Genomic DNA, 19,286 nt, shown 5'->3' on the forward strand with positions numbered 1-19,286 from the left:
TAATATAAATATCAACTACGCACCTTACGACTCTCATTAACACGCAGACTTTAGTACAGGATTGGTACTGTTTGACACGGTAGTTACAGTGAGACGTCATGAAGGCGTCATGTAGACGTCATGTAGGCGTCATGTAGGCGTCAGTACAGGATTGGTACTGTATGACATGGTAGTTACAGTGAGACGTCATGTAGACGTCATGTAGACGTCAGTACAGGATTGGTACTGTATGACATGGTAGTTACAGTGAGACGTCATGTAGGCATCATGTAGGCGTCATGTAGACGTCAGTACAGGATTGGTACTGTATGACACGGTAGTTACAGTGAGACGTCATGTAGGCGTCATGTAGGCGCCAGTACAGGATTGGTACTGTATGACACGGTAGTTACAGTGAGGCGTCATGTAGGCGTCAGTACAGGGTTGGTACTGTATGACACGGTAGTTACAGTGAGGCGTCATGTAGGCATCATGTAGGCGTCATGTAGGCGTCAGTACAGGATTGGTACTGTATGACACGGTAGTTACAGTGAGACGTCATGTAGGCGTCAGTACAGGGTTGGTACTGTATGACACGGTAGTTACAGTGAGGCGTCATGTAGGCGTCAGTACAGGGTTGGTACTGTATGACACGGTAGTTACAGTGAGGCGTCATGTAGGCATCATGTAGGCGTCATGTAGGCGTCAGTACAGGATTGGTACTGTATGACACGGTAGTTACAGTGAGGCGTCATGTAGACGTCATGTAGGCGTCATGTAGACGTCAGTACAGGATTGGTACTGTATGACACGGTAGTTACAGTGAGACGTCATGTAGACGTCATGTAGGCGTCAGTACAGGATTGGTACTGTATGACACGGTAGTTACAGTGAGGCGTCATGTAGGCGTCATGTAGGCGTCAGTACAGGATTGGTACTGTATGACATGGTAGTTACAGTGAGACGTCATGTAGGCGTCATGTAGACGTCATGTAGGCGTCATGTAGGCGTCAGTACAGGATTGGTACTGTATGACACGGTAGTTACAGTGAGGCGTCATGTAGGCGTCATGTAGGCGTCATGTAGGCGTCATGTAGGCATCATGTAGGCGTCATGTAGGCGTCAGTACAGGATTGGTACTGTATGACACGGTAGTTACAGTGAGGCGTCATGTAGGCGTCATGTAGGCGTCATGTAGGCGTCAGTACAGGGTTGGTACTGTATGACACGGTAGTTACAGTGAGACGTCATGTAGGCGTCATGTAGACGTCAGTACAGGATTGGTACTGTATGACACGGTAGTTACAGTGAGACGTCATGTAGACGTCATGTAGGCGTCATGTAGGCGTCAGTACAGGATTGGTACTGTTTGACACGGTAGTTACAGTGAGACGTCATGAAGGCGTCATGTAGGCGTCATGTAGGCGTCAGTACAGGATTGGTACTGTTTGACACGGTAGTTACAGTGAGACGTCATGAAGGCGTCATGTAGGCGTCAGTACAGGATTGGTACTGTATGACATGGTAGTTACAGTGAGACGTCATGTAGGCGTCATGTAGACGTCATGTAGGCGTCATGTAGACGTCATGTAGACGTCAGTACAGGATTGGTACTGTATGACACGGTAGTTACAGTGAGACGTCATGTAGGCGTCAGTACAGGATTGGTACTGTATGACACGGTAGTTACAGTGAGACGTCATGTAGGCGTCATGTAGGCGTCATGTAGGCGTCAGTACAGGATTGGTACTGTTTGACACGGTAGTTACAGTGAGACGTCATGAAGGCGTCATGTAGGCGTCAGTACAGGATTGGTACTGTATGACATGGTAGTTACAGTGAGACGTCATGTAGGCGTCATGTAGACGTCATGTAGGCGTCATGTAGACGTCATGTAGACGTCAGTACAGGGTTGGTACTGTATGACACGGTAGTTACAGTGAGACGTCATGTAGGCGTCAGTACAGGATTGGTACTGTATGACACGGTAGTTACAGTGAGACGTCATGTAGACGTCATGTAGGCGTCATGTAGGCGTCAGTACAGGATTGGTACTGTTTGACACGGTAGTTACAGTGAGACGTCATGAAGGCGTCATGTAGGCGTCAGTACAGGATTGGTACTGTATGACATGGTAGTTACAGTGAGACGTCATGTAGGCGTCATGTAGACGTCATGTAGGGGTCATGTAGACGTCATGTAGGCGTCAGTACAGGATTGGTACTGTATGACACGGTAGTTACAGTGAGGCGTCATGTAGGCGTCATGTAGGCATCATGTAGGCGTCATGTAGGCGTCAGTACAGGATTGGTACTGTATGACACGGTAGTTACAGTGAGGCGTCATGTAGGCGTCATGTAGGCGTCATGTAGACGTCAGTACAGGATTGGTACTGTATGACACGGTAGTTACAGTGAGACGTCATGTAGGCGTCATGTAGGCGTCAGTACAGGATTGGTACTGTATGACACGGTAGTTACAGTGAGACGTCATGTAGGCATCATGTAGGCGTCATGTAGGCGTCAGTACAGGATTGGTACTGTATGACACGGTAGTTACAGTGAGGCGTCATGTAGGCGTCATGTAGGCGTCATGTAGACGTCAGTACAGGATTGGTAATGTATGACACGGTAGTTACAGTGAGACGTCATGTAGACGTCATGTAGGCGTCATGTAGGCGTCAGTACAGGATTGGTACTGTATGACACGGTAGTTACAGTGAGACGTCATGTAGGCGTCATGTAGGCGTCAGTACAGGATTGGTACTGTATGACACGGTAGTTACAGTGAGACGTCATGTAGGCGTCATGTAGACGTCATGTAGACGTCAGTACAGGATTGGTACTGTATGACACGGTAGTTACAGTGAGACGTCATGTAGGCGTCAGTACAGGATTGGTACTGTATGACACGGTAGTTACAGTGAGACGTCATGTAGGCGTCAGTACAGGATTGGTACTGTATGACACGGTAGTTACAGTGAGACGTCATGTAGGCGTCATGTAGGCGTCAGTACAGGGTTGGTACTGTATGACATGGTAGTTACAGTGAGACGTCATGTAGACGTCATGTAGACGTCAGTACAGGATTGGTACTGTATGACACGGTAGTTACAGTGAGGCGTCATGTAGACGTCATGTAGGCGTCATGTAGACGTCAGTACAGGATTGGTACTGTATGACACGGTAGTTACAGTGAGGCGTCATGTAGGCGTCATGTAGGCGTCAGTACAGGATTGGTACTGTTTGACACGGTAGTTACAGTGAGACGTCATGAAGGCGTCATGTAGGCGTCAGTACAGGATTGGTACTGTATGACATGGTAGTTACAGTGAGACGTCATGTAGGCGTCATGTAGACGTCATGTAGGCGTCATGTAGACGTCATGTAGACGTCAGTACAGGGTTGGTACTGTATGACACGGTAGTTACAGTGAGACGTCATGTAGGCGTCAGTACAGGATTGGTACTGTATGACACGGTAGTTACAGTGAGACGTCATGTAGACGTCATGTAGGCGTCATGTAGGCGTCAGTACAGGATTGGTACTGTTTGACACGGTAGTTACAGTGAGACGTCATGAAGGCGTCATGTAGGCGTCAGTACAGGATTGGTACTGTATGACATGGTAGTTACAGTGAGACGTCATGTAGGCGTCATGTAGACGTCATGTAGGCGTCATGTAGACGTCATGTAGGCGTCAGTACAGGATTGGTACTGTATGACACGGTAGTTACAGTGAGGCGTCATGTAGGCGTCATGTAGGCATCATGTAGGCGTCATGTAGGCGTCAGTACAGGATTGGTACTGTATGACACGGTAGTTACAGTGAGGCGTCATGTAGGCGTCATGTAGGCGTCATGTAGACGTCAGTACAGGATTGGTACTGTATGACACGGTAGTTACAGTGAGACGTCATGTAGGCGTCATGTAGGCGTCATGTAGACGTCAGTACAGGATTGGTACTGTATGACACGGTAGTTACAGTGAGGCGTCATGTAGGCATCATGTAGGCGTCATGTAGGCGTCATGTAGACATCATGTAGACAGGATTGGTACTGTTTGACACGGTAGTTACAGTGAGACGTCATGTAGGCGTCATGTAGGCGTCAGTACAGGATTGGTACTGTATGACACGGTAGTTACAGTGAGACGTCATGTAGGCATCATGTAGGCGTCATGTAGGCGTCAGTACAGGATTGGTACTGTATGACACGGTAGTTACAGTGAGGCGTCATGTAGGCGTCATGTAGGCGTCATGTAGACGTCAGTACAGGATTGGTACTGTATGACACGGTAGTTACAGTGAGACGTCATGTAGACGTCATGTAGGCGTCATGTAGGCGTCAGTACAGGATTGGTACTGTATGACACGGTAGTTACAGTGAGACGTCATGTAGGCGTCATGTAGGCGTCAGTACAGGATTGGTACTGTATGACACGGTAGTTACAGTGAGACGTCATGTAGGCGTCATGTAGACGTCATGTAGACGTCAGTACAGGATTGGTACTGTATGACACGGTAGTTACAGTGAGACGTCATGTAGGCGTCAGTACAGGATTGGTACTGTATGACACGGTAGTTACAGTGAGACGTCATGTAGGCGTCAGTACAGGATTGGTACTGTATGACACGGTAGTTACAGTGAGACGTCATGTAGGCGTCATGTAGGCGTCAGTACAGGGTTGGTACTGTATGACATGGTAGTTACAGTGAGACGTCATGTAGACGTCATGTAGACGTCAGTACAGGATTGGTACTGTATGACACGGTAGTTACAGTGAGGCGTCATGTAGACGTCATGTAGGCGTCATGTAGACGTCAGTACAGGATTGGTACTGTATGACACGGTAGTTACAGTGAGGCGTCATGTAGGCGTCATGTAGGCGTCAGTACAGGATTGGTACTGTATGACATGGTAGTTACAGTGAGACGTCATGTAGGCGTCATGTAGGCGTCATGTAGGCGTCAGTACAGGATTGGTACTGTATGACACGGTAGTTACAGTGAGACGTCATGTAGGCGTCATGTAGGCGTCATGTAGGCGTCATGTAGGCGTCATGTAGGCGTCAGTACAGGATTGGTACTGTATGACACGGTAGTTACAGTGAGACGTCATGAAGGCGTCATGTAGGCGTCATGTAGGCGTCAGTACAGGATTGGTACTGTATGACACGGTAGTTACAGTGAGACGTCATGTAGGCGTCATGTAGGCGTCAGTACAGGATTGGTACTGTATGACATGGTAGTTACAGTGAGACGTCATGTAGACGTCATGTAGGCGTCAGTACAGGATTGGTACTGTATGACATGGTAGTTACAGTGAGACGTCATGTAGGCATCATGTAGGCGTCATGTAGGCGTCAGTACAGGATTGGTACTGTATGACATGGTAGTTACAGTGAGACGTCATGTAGGCATCATGTAGGCGTCATGTAGGCGTCATGTAGACGTCAGTACAGGATTGGTACTGTATGACACGGTAGTTACAGTGAGGCGTCAGGTAGGCGTCATGTAGGCGTCATGTAGACGTCAGTACAGGATTGGTACTGTATGACACGGTAGTTACAGTGAGGCGTCATGTAGGCGTCATGTAGGCGTCAGTACAGGATTGGTACTGTGTGACACGGTAGTTACAGTGAGACGTCATGTAGGCATCATGTAGACGTCATGTAGGCGTCAGTACAGGATTGGTACTGTATGACACGGTAGTTACAGTGAGACGTCATGAAGGCGTCATGTAGGCGTCAGTACAGGATTGGTACTGTATGACACGGTAGTTACAGTGAGACGTCATGTAGGCGTCATGTAGGCGTCATGTAGGCGTCATGTAGGCGTCATGTAGGCGTCAGTACAGGATTGGTACTGTATGACACGGTAGTTACAGTGAGACGTCATGTAGGCGTCATGTAGGCGTCATGTAGGCGTCATGTAGACAGGATTGGTACTGTATGACACGGTAGTTACAGTGAGATGTCATGTAGGCGTCAGTACAGGATTGGTACTGTATGACACGGTAGTTACAGTGAGACGTCATGTAGGCGTCAGTACAGGATTGGTACTGTATGACACGGTAGTTACAGTGAGACGTCATGTAGACGTCATGTAGGCGTCAGTACAGGATTGGTACTGTTTGACACGGTAGTTACAGTGAGACGTCATGTAGGCATCATGTAGGCGTCATGTAGACGTCAGTACAGGATTGGTACTGTATGACACGGTAGTTACAGTGAGGCGTCATGTAGACGTCATGTAGGCGTCATGTAGACGTCAGTACAGGATTGGTACTGTATGACACGGTAGTTACAGTGAGACGTCATGTAGGCGTCATGTAGGCGTCATGTAGGCGTCATGTAGACGTCATGTAGGCGTCAGTACAGGATTGGTACTGTATGACACGGTAGTTACAGTGAGGCGTCATGTAGGCGTCAGTACAGGATTGGTACTGTTTGACACGGTAGTTACAGTGAGACGTCATGTAGGCGTCATGTAGGCGTCAGTACAGGATTGGTACTGTATGACACGGTAGTTACAGTGAGACGTCATGTAGACGTCATGTAGACGTCAGTACAGGATTGGTACTGTATGACACGGTAGTTACAGTGAGACGTCATGTAGACGTCATGTAGGCGTCATGTAGGCGTCATGTAGGCGTCATGTAGGCGTCAGTACAGGATTGGTACTGTATGACACGGTAGTTACAGTGAGACGTCATGTAGACGTCATGTAGACGTCAGTACAGGATTGGTACTGTATGACACGGTAGTTACAGTGAGGCGTCATGTAGGCGTCATGTAGACGTCAGTACAGGGTTGGTACTGTATGACATGGTAGTTACAGTGAGACGTCATGTAGGCGTCATGTAGGCGTCATGTAGGCGTCAGTACAGGATTGGTACTGTATGACACGGTAGTTACAGTGAGACGTCATGTAGGCGTCATGTAGGCGTCATGTAGGCGTCATGTAGGCGTCAGTACAGGATTGGTACTGTATGACACGGTAGTTACAGTGAGACGTCATGTAGGCATCATGTAGGCGTCATGAAGGCGTCATGTAGACGTCAGTACAGGATTGGTACTGTATGACATGGTAGTTACAGTGAGACGTCATGTAGACGTCATGTAGGCGTCATGTAGGCGTCAGTACAGGATTGGTACTGTATGACACGGTAGTTACAGTGAGACGTCATGAAGGCGTCATGTAGGCGTCATGTAGGCGTCAGTACAGGATTGGTACTGTATGACACGGTAGTTACAGTGAGACGTCATGTAGGCATCATGTAGGCGTCATGTAGGCGTCAGTACAGGATTGGTACTGTATGACACGGTAGTTACAGTGAGACGTCATGTAGACGTCATGTAGGCGTCATGTAGACGTCAGTACAGGATTGGTACTGTATGACACGGTAGTTACAGTGAGGCGTCATGTAGGCGTCATGTAGGCGTCATGTAGACGTCAGTACAGGATTGGTACTGTATGACACGGTAGTTACAGTGAGGCGTCATGTAGGCGTCATGTAGGCGTCAGTACAGGATTGGTACTGTATGACACGGTAGTTACAGTGAGACGTCATGTAGGCATCATGTAGACGTCATGTAGGCGTCAGTACAGGATTGGTACTGTATGACACGGTAGTTACAGTGAGACGTCATGAAGGCGTCATGTAGGCGTCAGTACAGGATTGGTACTGTATGACACGGTAGTTACAGTGAGACGTCATGTAGGCGTCATGTAGGCGTCATGTAGGCGTCATGTAGGCGTCATGTAGGCGTCAGTACAGGATTGGTACTGTATGACACGGTAGTTACAGTGAGACGTCATGTAGGCGTCATGTAGGCGTCATGTAGGCGTCATGTAGACAGGATTGGTACTGTATGACACGGTAGTTACAGTGAGACGTCATGTAGGCGTCAGTACAGGATTGGTACTGTATGACACGGTAGTTACAGTGAGACGTCATGTAGGCGTCAGTACAGGATTGGTACTGTATGACACGGTAGTTACAGTGAGACGTCATGTAGACGTCATGTAGGCGTCAGTACAGGATTGGTACTGTTTGACACGGTAGTTACAGTGAGACGTCATGTAGGCATCATGTAGGCGTCATGTAGACGTCAGTACAGGATTGGTACTGTATGACACGGTAGTTACAGTGAGGCGTCATGTAGACGTCATGTAGGCGTCATGTAGACGTCAGTACAGGATTGGTACTGTATGACACGGTAGTTACAGTGAGACGTCATGTAGGCGTCATGTAGGCGTCATGTAGGCGTCATGTAGACGTCATGTAGGCGTCAGTACAGGATTGGTACTGTATGACACGGTAGTTACAGTGAGGCGTCATGTAGGCGTCAGTACAGGATTGGTACTGTTTGACACGGTAGTTACAGTGAGACGTCATGTAGGCGTCATGTAGGCGTCAGTACAGGATTGGTACTGTATGACACGGTAGTTACAGTGAGACGTCATGTAGACGTCATGTAGACGTCAGTACAGGATTGGTACTGTATGACACGGTAGTTACAGTGAGACGTCATGTAGACGTCATGTAGGCGTCATGTAGGCGTCATGTAGGCGTCAGTACAGGATTGGTACTGTATGACACGGTAGTTACAGTGAGACGTCATGTAGACGTCATGTAGACGTCAGTACAGGATTGGTACTGTATGACACGGTAGTTACAGTGAGGCGTCATGTAGGCGTCATGTAGACGTCAGTACAGGGTTGGTACTGTATGACATGGTAGTTACAGTGAGACGTCATGTAGGCGTCATGTAGGCGTCATGTAGGCGTCAGTACAGGATTGGTACTGTATGACACGGTAGTTACAGTGAGACGTCATGTAGGCGTCATGAAGGCGTCATGTAGACGTCAGTACAGGATTGGTACTGTATGACATGGTAGTTACAGTGAGACGTCATGTAGACGTCATGTAGGCGTCATGTAGGCGTCAGTACAGGATTGGTACTGTATGACACGGTAGTTACAGTGAGACGTCATGAAGGCGTCATGTAGGCGTCATGTAGGCGTCAGTACAGGATTGGTACTGTATGACACGGTAGTTACAGTGAGACGTCATGTAGGCATCATGTAGGCGTCATGTAGGCGTCAGTACAGGATTGGTACTGTATGACACGGTAGTTACAGTGAGACGTCATGTAGACGTCATGTAGGCGTCATGTAGACGTCAGTACAGGATTGGTACTGTATGACACGGTAGTTACAGTGAGGCGTCATGTAGGCGTCATGTAGGCGTCATGTAGACGTCAGTACAGGATTGGTACTGTATGACACGGTAGTTACAGTGAGGCGTCATGTAGGCGTCATGTAGGCGTCAGTACAGGATTGGTACTGTATGACACGGTAGTTACAGTGAGACGTCATGTAGGCATCATGTAGGCGTCATGTAGGCGTCATGTAGGCGTCAGTACAGGATTGGTACTGTATGACACGGTAGTTACAGTGAGACGTCATGTAGACGTCATGTAGACGTCAGTACAGGGTTGGTACTGTATGACACGGTAGTTACAGTGAGACGTCATGTAGACGTCATGTAGACGTCAGTACAGGATTGGTACTGTATGACACGGTAGTTACAGTGAGGCGTCATGTAGGCGTCATGTAGGCGTCATGTAGGCGTCAGTACAGGATTGGTACTGTATGACACGGTAGTTACAGTGAGACGTCATGTAGACGTCATGTAGACGTCAGTACAGGGTTGGTACTGTATGACACGGTAGTTACAGTGAGACGTCATGTAGACGTCATGTAGACGTCAGTACAGGGTTGGTACTGTATGACACGGTAGTTACAGTGAGGCGTCATGTAGGCGTCATGTAGGCGTCATGTAGGCGTCAGTACAGGATTGGTACTGTATGACACGGTAGTTACAGTGAGACGTCATGTAGGCGTCATGTAGGCGTCATGTAGGCGTCATGTAGGCGTCATGTAGGCGTCAGTACAGGATTGGTACTGTATGACACGGTAGTTACAGTGAGACGTCATGTAGGCATCATGTAGGCGTCATGAAGGCGTCATGTAGACGTCAGTACAGGATTGGTACTGTATGACACGGTAGTTACAGTGAGACGTCATGTAGGCGTCAGTACAGGATTGGTACTGTATGACACGGTAGTTACAGTGAGACGTCATGTAGACGTCATGTAGGCGTCAGTACAGGATTGGTACTGTATGACATGGTAGTTACAGTGAGACGTCATGTAGGCATCATGTAGGCGTCATGTAGGCGTCAGTACAGGATTGGTACTGTATGACATGGTAGTTACAGTGAGACGTCATGTAGGCATCATGTAGGCGTCATGTAGGCGTCATGTAGACGTCAGTACAGGATTGGTACTGTATGACACGGTAGTTACAGTGAGACGTCATGAAGGCGTCATGTAGGCGTCAGTACAGGATTGGTACTGTATGACACGGTAGTTACAGTGAGACGTCATGTAGGCGTCAGTACAGGATTGGTACTGTATGACACGGTAGTTACAGTGAGACGTCATGTAGGCGTCAGTACAGGATTGGTACTGTATGACACGGTAGTTACAGTGAGACGTCATGTAGACGTCATGTAGGCGTCAGTACAGGATTGGTACTGTTTGACACGGTAGTTACAGTGAGACGTCATGTAGGCATCATGTAGGCGTCATGTAGACGTCAGTACAGGATTGGTACTGTTTGACACGGTAGTTACAGTGAGGCGTCATGTAGGCGTCATGTAGGCGTCAGTACAGGATTGGTACTGTATGACACGGTAGTTACAGTGAGACGTCATGTAGGCGTCATGTAGGCGTCAGTACAGGATTGGTACTGTATGACATGGTAGTTACAGTGAGACGTCATGTAGGCGTCATGTAGGCGTCAGTACAGGATTGGTACTGTATGACACGGTAGTTACAGTGAGACGTCATGTAGGCGTCAGTACAGGATTGGTACTGTATGACACGGTAGTTACAGTGAGGCGTCATGTAGGCGTCAGTACAGGATTGGTACTGTTTGACACGGTAGTTACAGTGAGACGTCATGTAGGCGTCATGTAGGCGTCAGTACAGGATTGGTACTGTATGACACGGTAGTTACAGTGAGACGTCATGTAGACGTCATGTAGACGTCAGTACAGGATTGGTACTGTATGACACGGTAGTTACAGTGAGACGTCATGTAGACGTCATGTAGGCGTCATGTAGGCGTCATGTAGGCGTCAGTACAGGATTGGTACTGTATGACACGGTAGTTACAGTGAGACGTCATGTAGACGTCATGTAGACGTCAGTACAGGATTGGTACTGTATGACACGGTAGTTACAGTGAGGCGTCATGTAGGCGTCATGTAGACGTCAGTACAGGGTTGGTACTGTATGACATGGTAGTTACAGTGAGACGTCATGTAGGCGTCATGTAGGCGTCATGTAGGCGTCAGTACAGGATTGGTACTGTATGACACGGTAGTTACAGTGAGACGTCATGTAGGCGTCATGTAGGCGTCATGTAGGCGTCATGTAGGCGTCAGTACAGGATTGGTACTGTATGACACGGTAGTTACAGTGAGACGTCATGTAGGCATCATGTAGGCGTCATGAAGGCGTCATGTAGACGTCAGTACAGGATTGGTACTGTATGACATGGTAGTTACAGTGAGACGTCATGTAGACGTCATGTAGGCGCCATGTAGGCGTCAGTACAGGATTGGTACTGTATGACACGGTAGTTACAGTGAGACGTCATGAAGGCGTCATGTAGGCGTCATGTAGGCGTCAGTACAGGATTGGTACTGTATGACACGGTAGTTACAGTGAGACGTCATGTAGGCATCATGTAGGCGTCATGTAGGCGTCAGTACAGGATTGGTACTGTATGACACGGTAGTTACAGTGAGACGTCATGTAGACGTCATGTAGGCGTCATGTAGACGTCAGTACAGGATTGGTACTGTATGACACGGTAGTTACAGTGAGGCGTCATGTAGGCGTCATGTAGGCGTCATGTAGACGTCAGTACAGGATTGGTACTGTATGACACGGTAGTTACAGTGAGGCGTCATGTAGGCGTCATGTAGGCGTCAGTACAGGATTGGTACTGTATGACACGGTAGTTACAGTGAGACGTCATGTAGGCATCATGTAGGCGTCATGTAGGCGTCATGTAGGCGTCAGTACAGGATTGGTACTGTATGACACGGTAGTTACAGTGAGACGTCATGTAGACGTCATGTAGACGTCAGTACAGGGTTGGTACTGTATGACACGGTAGTTACAGTGAGACGTCATGTAGACGTCATGTAGACGTCAGTACAGGATTGGTACTGTATGACACGGTAGTTACAGTGAGGCGTCATGTAGGCGTCATGTAGGCGTCATGTAGGCGTCAGTACAGGATTGGTACTGTATGACACGGTAGTTACAGTGAGACGTCATGTAGACGTCATGTAGACGTCAGTACAGGGTTGGTACTGTATGACACGGTAGTTACAGTGAGACGTCATGTAGACGTCATGTAGACGTCAGTACAGGGTTGGTACTGTATGACACGGTAGTTACAGTGAGGCGTCATGTAGGCGTCATGTAGGCGTCATGTAGGCGTCAGTACAGGATTGGTACTGTATGACACGGTAGTTACAGTGAGACGTCATGTAGGCGTCATGTAGGCGTCATGTAGGCGTCATGTAGGCGTCAGTACAGGATTGGTACTGTATGACACGGTAGTTACAGTGAGACGTCATGTAGGCATCATGTAGGCGTCATGAAGGCGTCATGTAGACGTCAGTACAGGATTGGTACTGTATGACACGGTAGTTACAGTGAGACGTCATGTAGGCGTCAGTACAGGATTGGTACTGAATGACACGGTAGTTACAGTGAGACGTCATGTAGACGTCATGTAGGCGTCAGTACAGGATTGGTACTGTATGACATGGTAGTTACAGTGAGACGTCATGTAGGCATCATGTAGGCGTCATGTAGGCGTCAGTACAGGATTGGTACTGTATGACATGGTAGTTACAGTGAGACGTCATGTAGGCATCATGTAGGCGTCATGTAGGCGTCATGTAGACGTCAGTACAGGATTGGTACTGTATGACATGGTAGTTACAGTGAGACGTCATGTAGGCATCATGTAGGCGTCATGTAGGCGTCAGTACAGGATTGGTACTGTATGACACGGTAGTTACAGTGAGACGTCATGTAGACGTCATGTAGGCGTCATGTAGACGTCAGTACAGGATTGGTACTGTATGACACGGTAGTTACAGTGAGGCGTCATGTAGGCGTCATGTAGGCGTCATGTAGACGTCAGTACAGGATTGGTACTGTATGACACGGTAGTTACAGTGAGGCGTCATGTAGGCGTCATGTAGGCGTCAGTACAGGATTGGTACTGTATGACACGGTAGTTACAGTGAGACGTCATGTAGGCATCATGTAGGCGTCATGTAGGCGTCATGTAGGCGTCAGTACAGGATTGGTACTGTATGACACGGTAGTTACAGTGAGACGTCATGTAGACGTCATGTAGACGTCAGTACAGGGTTGGTACTGTATGACACGGTAGTTACAGTGAGACGTCATGTAGACGTCATGTAGACGTCAGTACAGGATTGGTACTGTATGACACGGTAGTTACAGTGAGGCGTCATGTAGGCGTCATGTAGGCGTCATGTAGGCGTCAGTACAGGATTGGTACTGTATGACACGGTAGTTACAGTGAGACGTCATGTAGACGTCATGTAGACGTCAGTACAGGGTTGGTACTGTATGACACGGTAGTTACAGTGAGGCGTCATGTAGGCGTCATGTAGGCGTCATGTAGGCGTCAGTACAGGATTGGTACTGTATGACACGGTAGTTACAGTGAGACGTCATGTAGGCGTCATGTAGGCGTCATGTAGGCGTCAGTACAGGATTGGTACTGTATGACACGGTAGTTACAGTGAGACGTCATGTAGGCATCATGTAGGCGTCATGAAGGCGTCATGTAGACGTCAGTACAGGATTGGTACTGTATGACACGGTAGTTACAGTGAGACGTCATGTAGGCGTCAGTACAGGATTGGTACTGTATGACATGGTAGTTACAGTGAGACGTCATGTAGGCATCATGTAGGCGTCATGTAGGCGTCAGTACAGGATTGGTACTGTATGACACGGTAGTTACAGTGAGACGTCATGAAGGCGTCATGTAGGCGTCATGTAGGCGTTAGTACAGGATTGGTACTGTATGACACGGTAGTTACAGTGAGACGTCATGTAGGCATCATGTAGGCGTCATGTAGGCGTCAGTACAGGATTGGTACTGTATGACACGGTAGTTACAGTGAGACGTCATGTAGACGTCATGTAGGCGTCATGTAGACGTCAGTACAGGATTGGTACTGTATGACACGGTAGTTACAGTGAGGCGTCATGTAGGCGTCATGTAGGCGTCATGTAGACGTCAGTACAGGATTGGTACTGTATGACACGGTAGTTACAGTGAGGCGTCATGTAGGCGTCATGTAGGCGTCAGTACAGGATTGGTACTGTATGACACGGTAGTTACAGTGAGACGTCATGTAGGCATCATGTAGGCGTCATGTAGGCGTCATGTAGGCGTCAGTACAGGATTGGTACTGTATGACACGGTAGTTACAGTGAGACGTCATGTAGACGTCATGTAGACGTCAGTACAGGGTTGGTACTGTATGACACGGTAGTTACAGTGAGACGTCATGTAGACGTCATGTAGACGTCAGTACAGGATTGGTACTGTATGACACGGTAGTTACAGTGAGGCGTCATGTAGGCGTCATGTAGGCGTCATGTAGGCGTCAGTACAGGATTGGTACTGTATGACACGGTAGTTACAGTGAGACGTCATGTAGACGTCATGTAGACGTCAGTACAGGGTTGGTACTGTATGACACGGTAGTTACAGTGAGACGTCATGTAGACGTCATGTAGACGTCAGTACAGGGTTGGTACTGTATGACACGGTAGTTACAGTGAGGCGTCATGTAGGCGTCATGTAGGCGTCATGTAGGCGTCAGTACAGGATTGGTACTGTATGACACGGTAGTTACAGTGAGACGTCATGTAGGCGTCATGTAGGCGTCATGTAGGCGTCATGTAGGCGTCATGTAGGCGTCAGTACAGGATTGGTACTGTATGACACGGTAGTTACAGTGAGACGTCATGTAGGCATCATGTAGGCGTCATGAAGGCGTCATGTAGACGTCAGTACAGGATTGGTACTGTATGACACGGTAGTTACAGTGAGACGTCATGTAGGCGTCAGTACAGGATTGGTACTGAATGACACGGTAGTTACAGTGAGACGTCATGTAGACGTCATGTAGGCGTCAGTACAGGATTGGTACTGTATGACATGGTAGTTACAGTGAGACGTCATGTAGGCATCATGTAGGCGTCATGTAGGCGTCAGTACAGGATTGGTACTGTATGACATGGTAGTTACAGTGAGACGTCATGTAGGCATCATGTAGGCGTCATGTAGGCGTCATGTAGACGTCAGTACAGGATTGGTACTGTATGACATGGTAGTTACAGTGAGACGTCATGTAGGCATCATGTAGGCGTCATGTAGGCGTCAGTACAGGATTGGTACTGTATGACACGGTAGTTACAGTGAGACGTCATGTAGACGTCATGTAGGCGTCATGTAGACGTCAGTACAGGATTGGTACTGTATGACACGGTAGTTACAGTGAGGCGTCATGTAGGTGTCATGTAGGCGTCATGTAGACGTCAGTACAGGATTGGTACTGTATGACACGGTAGTTACAGTGAGGCGTCATGTAGGCGTCATGTAGGCGTCAGTACAGGATTGGTACTGTATGACACGGTAGTTACAGTGAGACGTCATGTAGGCATCATGTAGGCGTCATGTAGGCGTCATGTAGGCGTCAGTACAGGATTGGTACTGTATGACACGGTAGTTACAGTGAGACGTCATGTAGACGTCATGTAGACGTCAGTACAGGGTTGGTACTGTATGACACGGTAGTTACAGTGAGACGTCATGTAGACGTCATGTAGACGTCAGTACAGGATTGGTACTGTATGACACGGTAGTTACAGTGAGGCGTCATGTAGGCGTCATGTAGGCGTCATGTAGGCGTCAGTACAGGATTGGTACTGTATGACACGGTAGTTACAGTGAGACGTCATGTAGACGTCATGTAGACGTCAGTACAGGGTTGGTACTGTATGACACGGTAGTTACAGTGAGGCGTCATGTAGGCGTCATGTAGGCGTCATGTAGGCGTCAGTACAGGATTGGTACTGTATGACACGGTAGTTACAGTGAGACGTCATGTAGGCGTCATGTAGGCGTCATGTAGGCGTCATGTAGGCGTCATGTAGGCGTCAGTACAGGATTGGTACTGTATGACACGGTAGTTACAGTGAGACGTCATGTAGGCATCATGTAGGCGTCATGAAGGCGTCATGTAGACGTCAGTACAGGATTGGTACTGTATGACACGGTAGTTACAGTGAGACGTCATGTAGGCGTCAGTACAGGATTGGTACTGTATGACACGGTAGTTACAGTGAGACGTCATGTAGACGTCATGTAGGCGTCAGTACAGGATTGGTACTGTATGACATGGTAGTTACAGTGAGACGTCATGTAGGCATCATGTAGGCGTCATGTAGGCGTCAGTACAGGATTGGTACTGTATGACATGGTAGTTACAGTGAGACGTCATGTAGGCATCATGTAGGCGTCATGTAGGCGTCATGTAGACGTCAGTGAAGGATTGGTACTGTATGACACGGTAGTTACAGTGAGACGTCATGAAGGCGTCATGTAGGCGTCAGTACAGGATTGGTACTGTATGACACGGTAGTTACAGTGAGACGTCATGTAGGCGTCAGTACAGGATTGGTACTGTATGACACGGTAGTTACAGTGAGACGTCATGTAGGCGTCAGTACAGGATTGGTACTGTATGACACGGTAGTTACAGTGAGACGTCATGTAGACGTCATGTAGGCGTCAGTACAGGATTGGTACTGTTTGACACGGTAGTTACAGTGAGACGTCATGTAGGCATCATGTAGGCGTCATGTAGACGTCAGTACAGGATTGGTACTGTTTGACACGGTAGTTACAGTGAGGCGTCATGTAGGCGTCATGTAGGCGTCAGTACAGGATTGGTACTGTATGACACGGTAGTTACAGTGAGACGTCATGTAGGCGTCATGTAGGCGTCAGTACAGGATTGGTACTGTATGACATGGTAGTTACAGTGAGACGTCATGTAGGCGTCATGTAGGCGTCAGTACAGGATTGGTACTGTATGACACGGTAGTTACAGTGAGACGTCATGTAGGCGTCAGTACAGGATTGGTACTGTATGACACGGTAGTTACAGTGAGGCGTCATGTAGGCGTCAGTACAGGATTGGTACTGTTTGACACGGTAGTTACAGTGAGACGTCATGTAGGCGTCATGTAGGCGTCAGTACAGGATTGGTACTGTATGACACGGTAGTTACAGTGAGACGTCATGTAGACGTCATGTAGACGTCAGTACAGGATTGGTACTGTATGACACGGTAGTTACAGTGAGACGTCATGTAGACGTCATGTAGGCGTCATGTAGGCGTCATGTAGGCGTCAGTACAGGATTGGTACTGTTTGACACGGTAGTTACAGTGAGACGTCATGTAGACGTCATGTAGACGTCAGTACAGGATTGGTACTGTATGACACGGTAGTTACAGTGAGGCGTCATGTAGGCGTCATGTAGACGTCAGTACAGGGTTGGTACTGTATGACATGGTAGTTACAGTGAGACGTCATGTAGGCGTCATGTAGGCGTCATGTAGGCGTCAGTACAGGATTGGTACTGTATGACACGGTAGTTACAGTGAGACGTCATGTAGGCGTCATGTAGGCGTCATGTAGGCGTCATGTAGGCGTCAGTACAGGATTGGTACTGTATGACACGGTAGTTACAGTGAGACGTCATGTAGGCATCATGTAGGCGTCATGAAGGCGTCATGTAGACGTCAGTACAGGATTGGTACTGTATGACATGGTAGTTACAGTGAGACGTCATGTAGACGTCATGTAGGCGTCATGTAGGCGTCAGTACAGGATTGGTACTGTATGACACGGTAGTTACAGTGAGACGTCATGAAGGCGTCATGTAGGCGTCATGTAGGCGTTAGTACAGGATTGGTACTGTATGACACGGTAGTTACAGTGAGACGTCATGTAGGCATCATGTAGGCGTCATGTAGGCGTCAGTACAGGATTGGTACTGTATGACACGGTAGTTACAGTGAGACGTCATGTAGACGTCATGTAGGCGTCATGTAGACGTCAGTACAGGATTGGTACTGTATGACACGGTAGTTACAGTGAGGCGTCATGTAGGCGTCATGTAGGCGTCATGTAGACGTCAGTACAGGATTGGTACTGTATGACACGGTAGTTACAGTGAGGCGTCATGTAGGCGTCATGTAGGCGTCAGTACAGGATTGGTACTGTATGACACGGTAGTTACAGTGAGACGTCATGTAGGCATCATGTAGGCGTCATGTAGGCGTCATGTAGGCGTCAGTACAGGATTGGTACTGTATGACACGGTAGTTACAGTGAGACGTCATGTAGACGTCATGTAGACGTCAGTACAGGGTTGGTACTGTATGACACGGTAGTTACAGTGAGACGTCATGTAGACGTCATGTAGACGTCAGTACAGGATTGGTACTGTATGACACGGTAGTTACAGTGAGGCGTCATGTAGGCGTCATGTAGGCGTCATGTAGGCGTCAGTACAGGATTGGTACTGTATGACACGGTAGTTACAGTGAGACGTCATGTAGACGTCATGTAGACGTCAGTACAGGGTTGGTACTGTATGACACGGTAGTTACAGTGAGACGTCATGTAGACGTCATGTAGACGTCAGTACAGGGTTGGTACTGTATGACACGGTAGTTACAGTGAGGCGTCATGTAGGCGTCATGTAGGCGTCATGTAGGCGTCAGTACAGGATTGGTACTGTATGACACGGTAGTTACAGTGAGACGTCATGTAGGCGTCATGTAGGCGTCATGTAGGCGTCATGTAGGCGTCATGTAGGCGTCAGTACAGGATTGGTACTGTATGACACGGTAGTTACAGTGAGACGTCATGTAGGCATCATGTAGGCGTCATGAAGGCGTCATGTAGACGTCAGTACAGGATTGGTACTGTATGACACGGTAGTTACAGTGAGACGTCATGTAGGCGTCAGTACAGGATTGGTACTGTATGACACGGTAGTTACAGTGAGACGTCATGT

Source organism: Oncorhynchus mykiss, chromosome 4, assembly GCF_057628025.1.
Source record: "Oncorhynchus mykiss isolate SJ-2025 chromosome 4, ASM5762802v1, whole genome shotgun sequence".
Classification (NCBI taxonomy): Eukaryota; Metazoa; Chordata; class Actinopteri; order Salmoniformes; family Salmonidae; genus Oncorhynchus; species Oncorhynchus mykiss.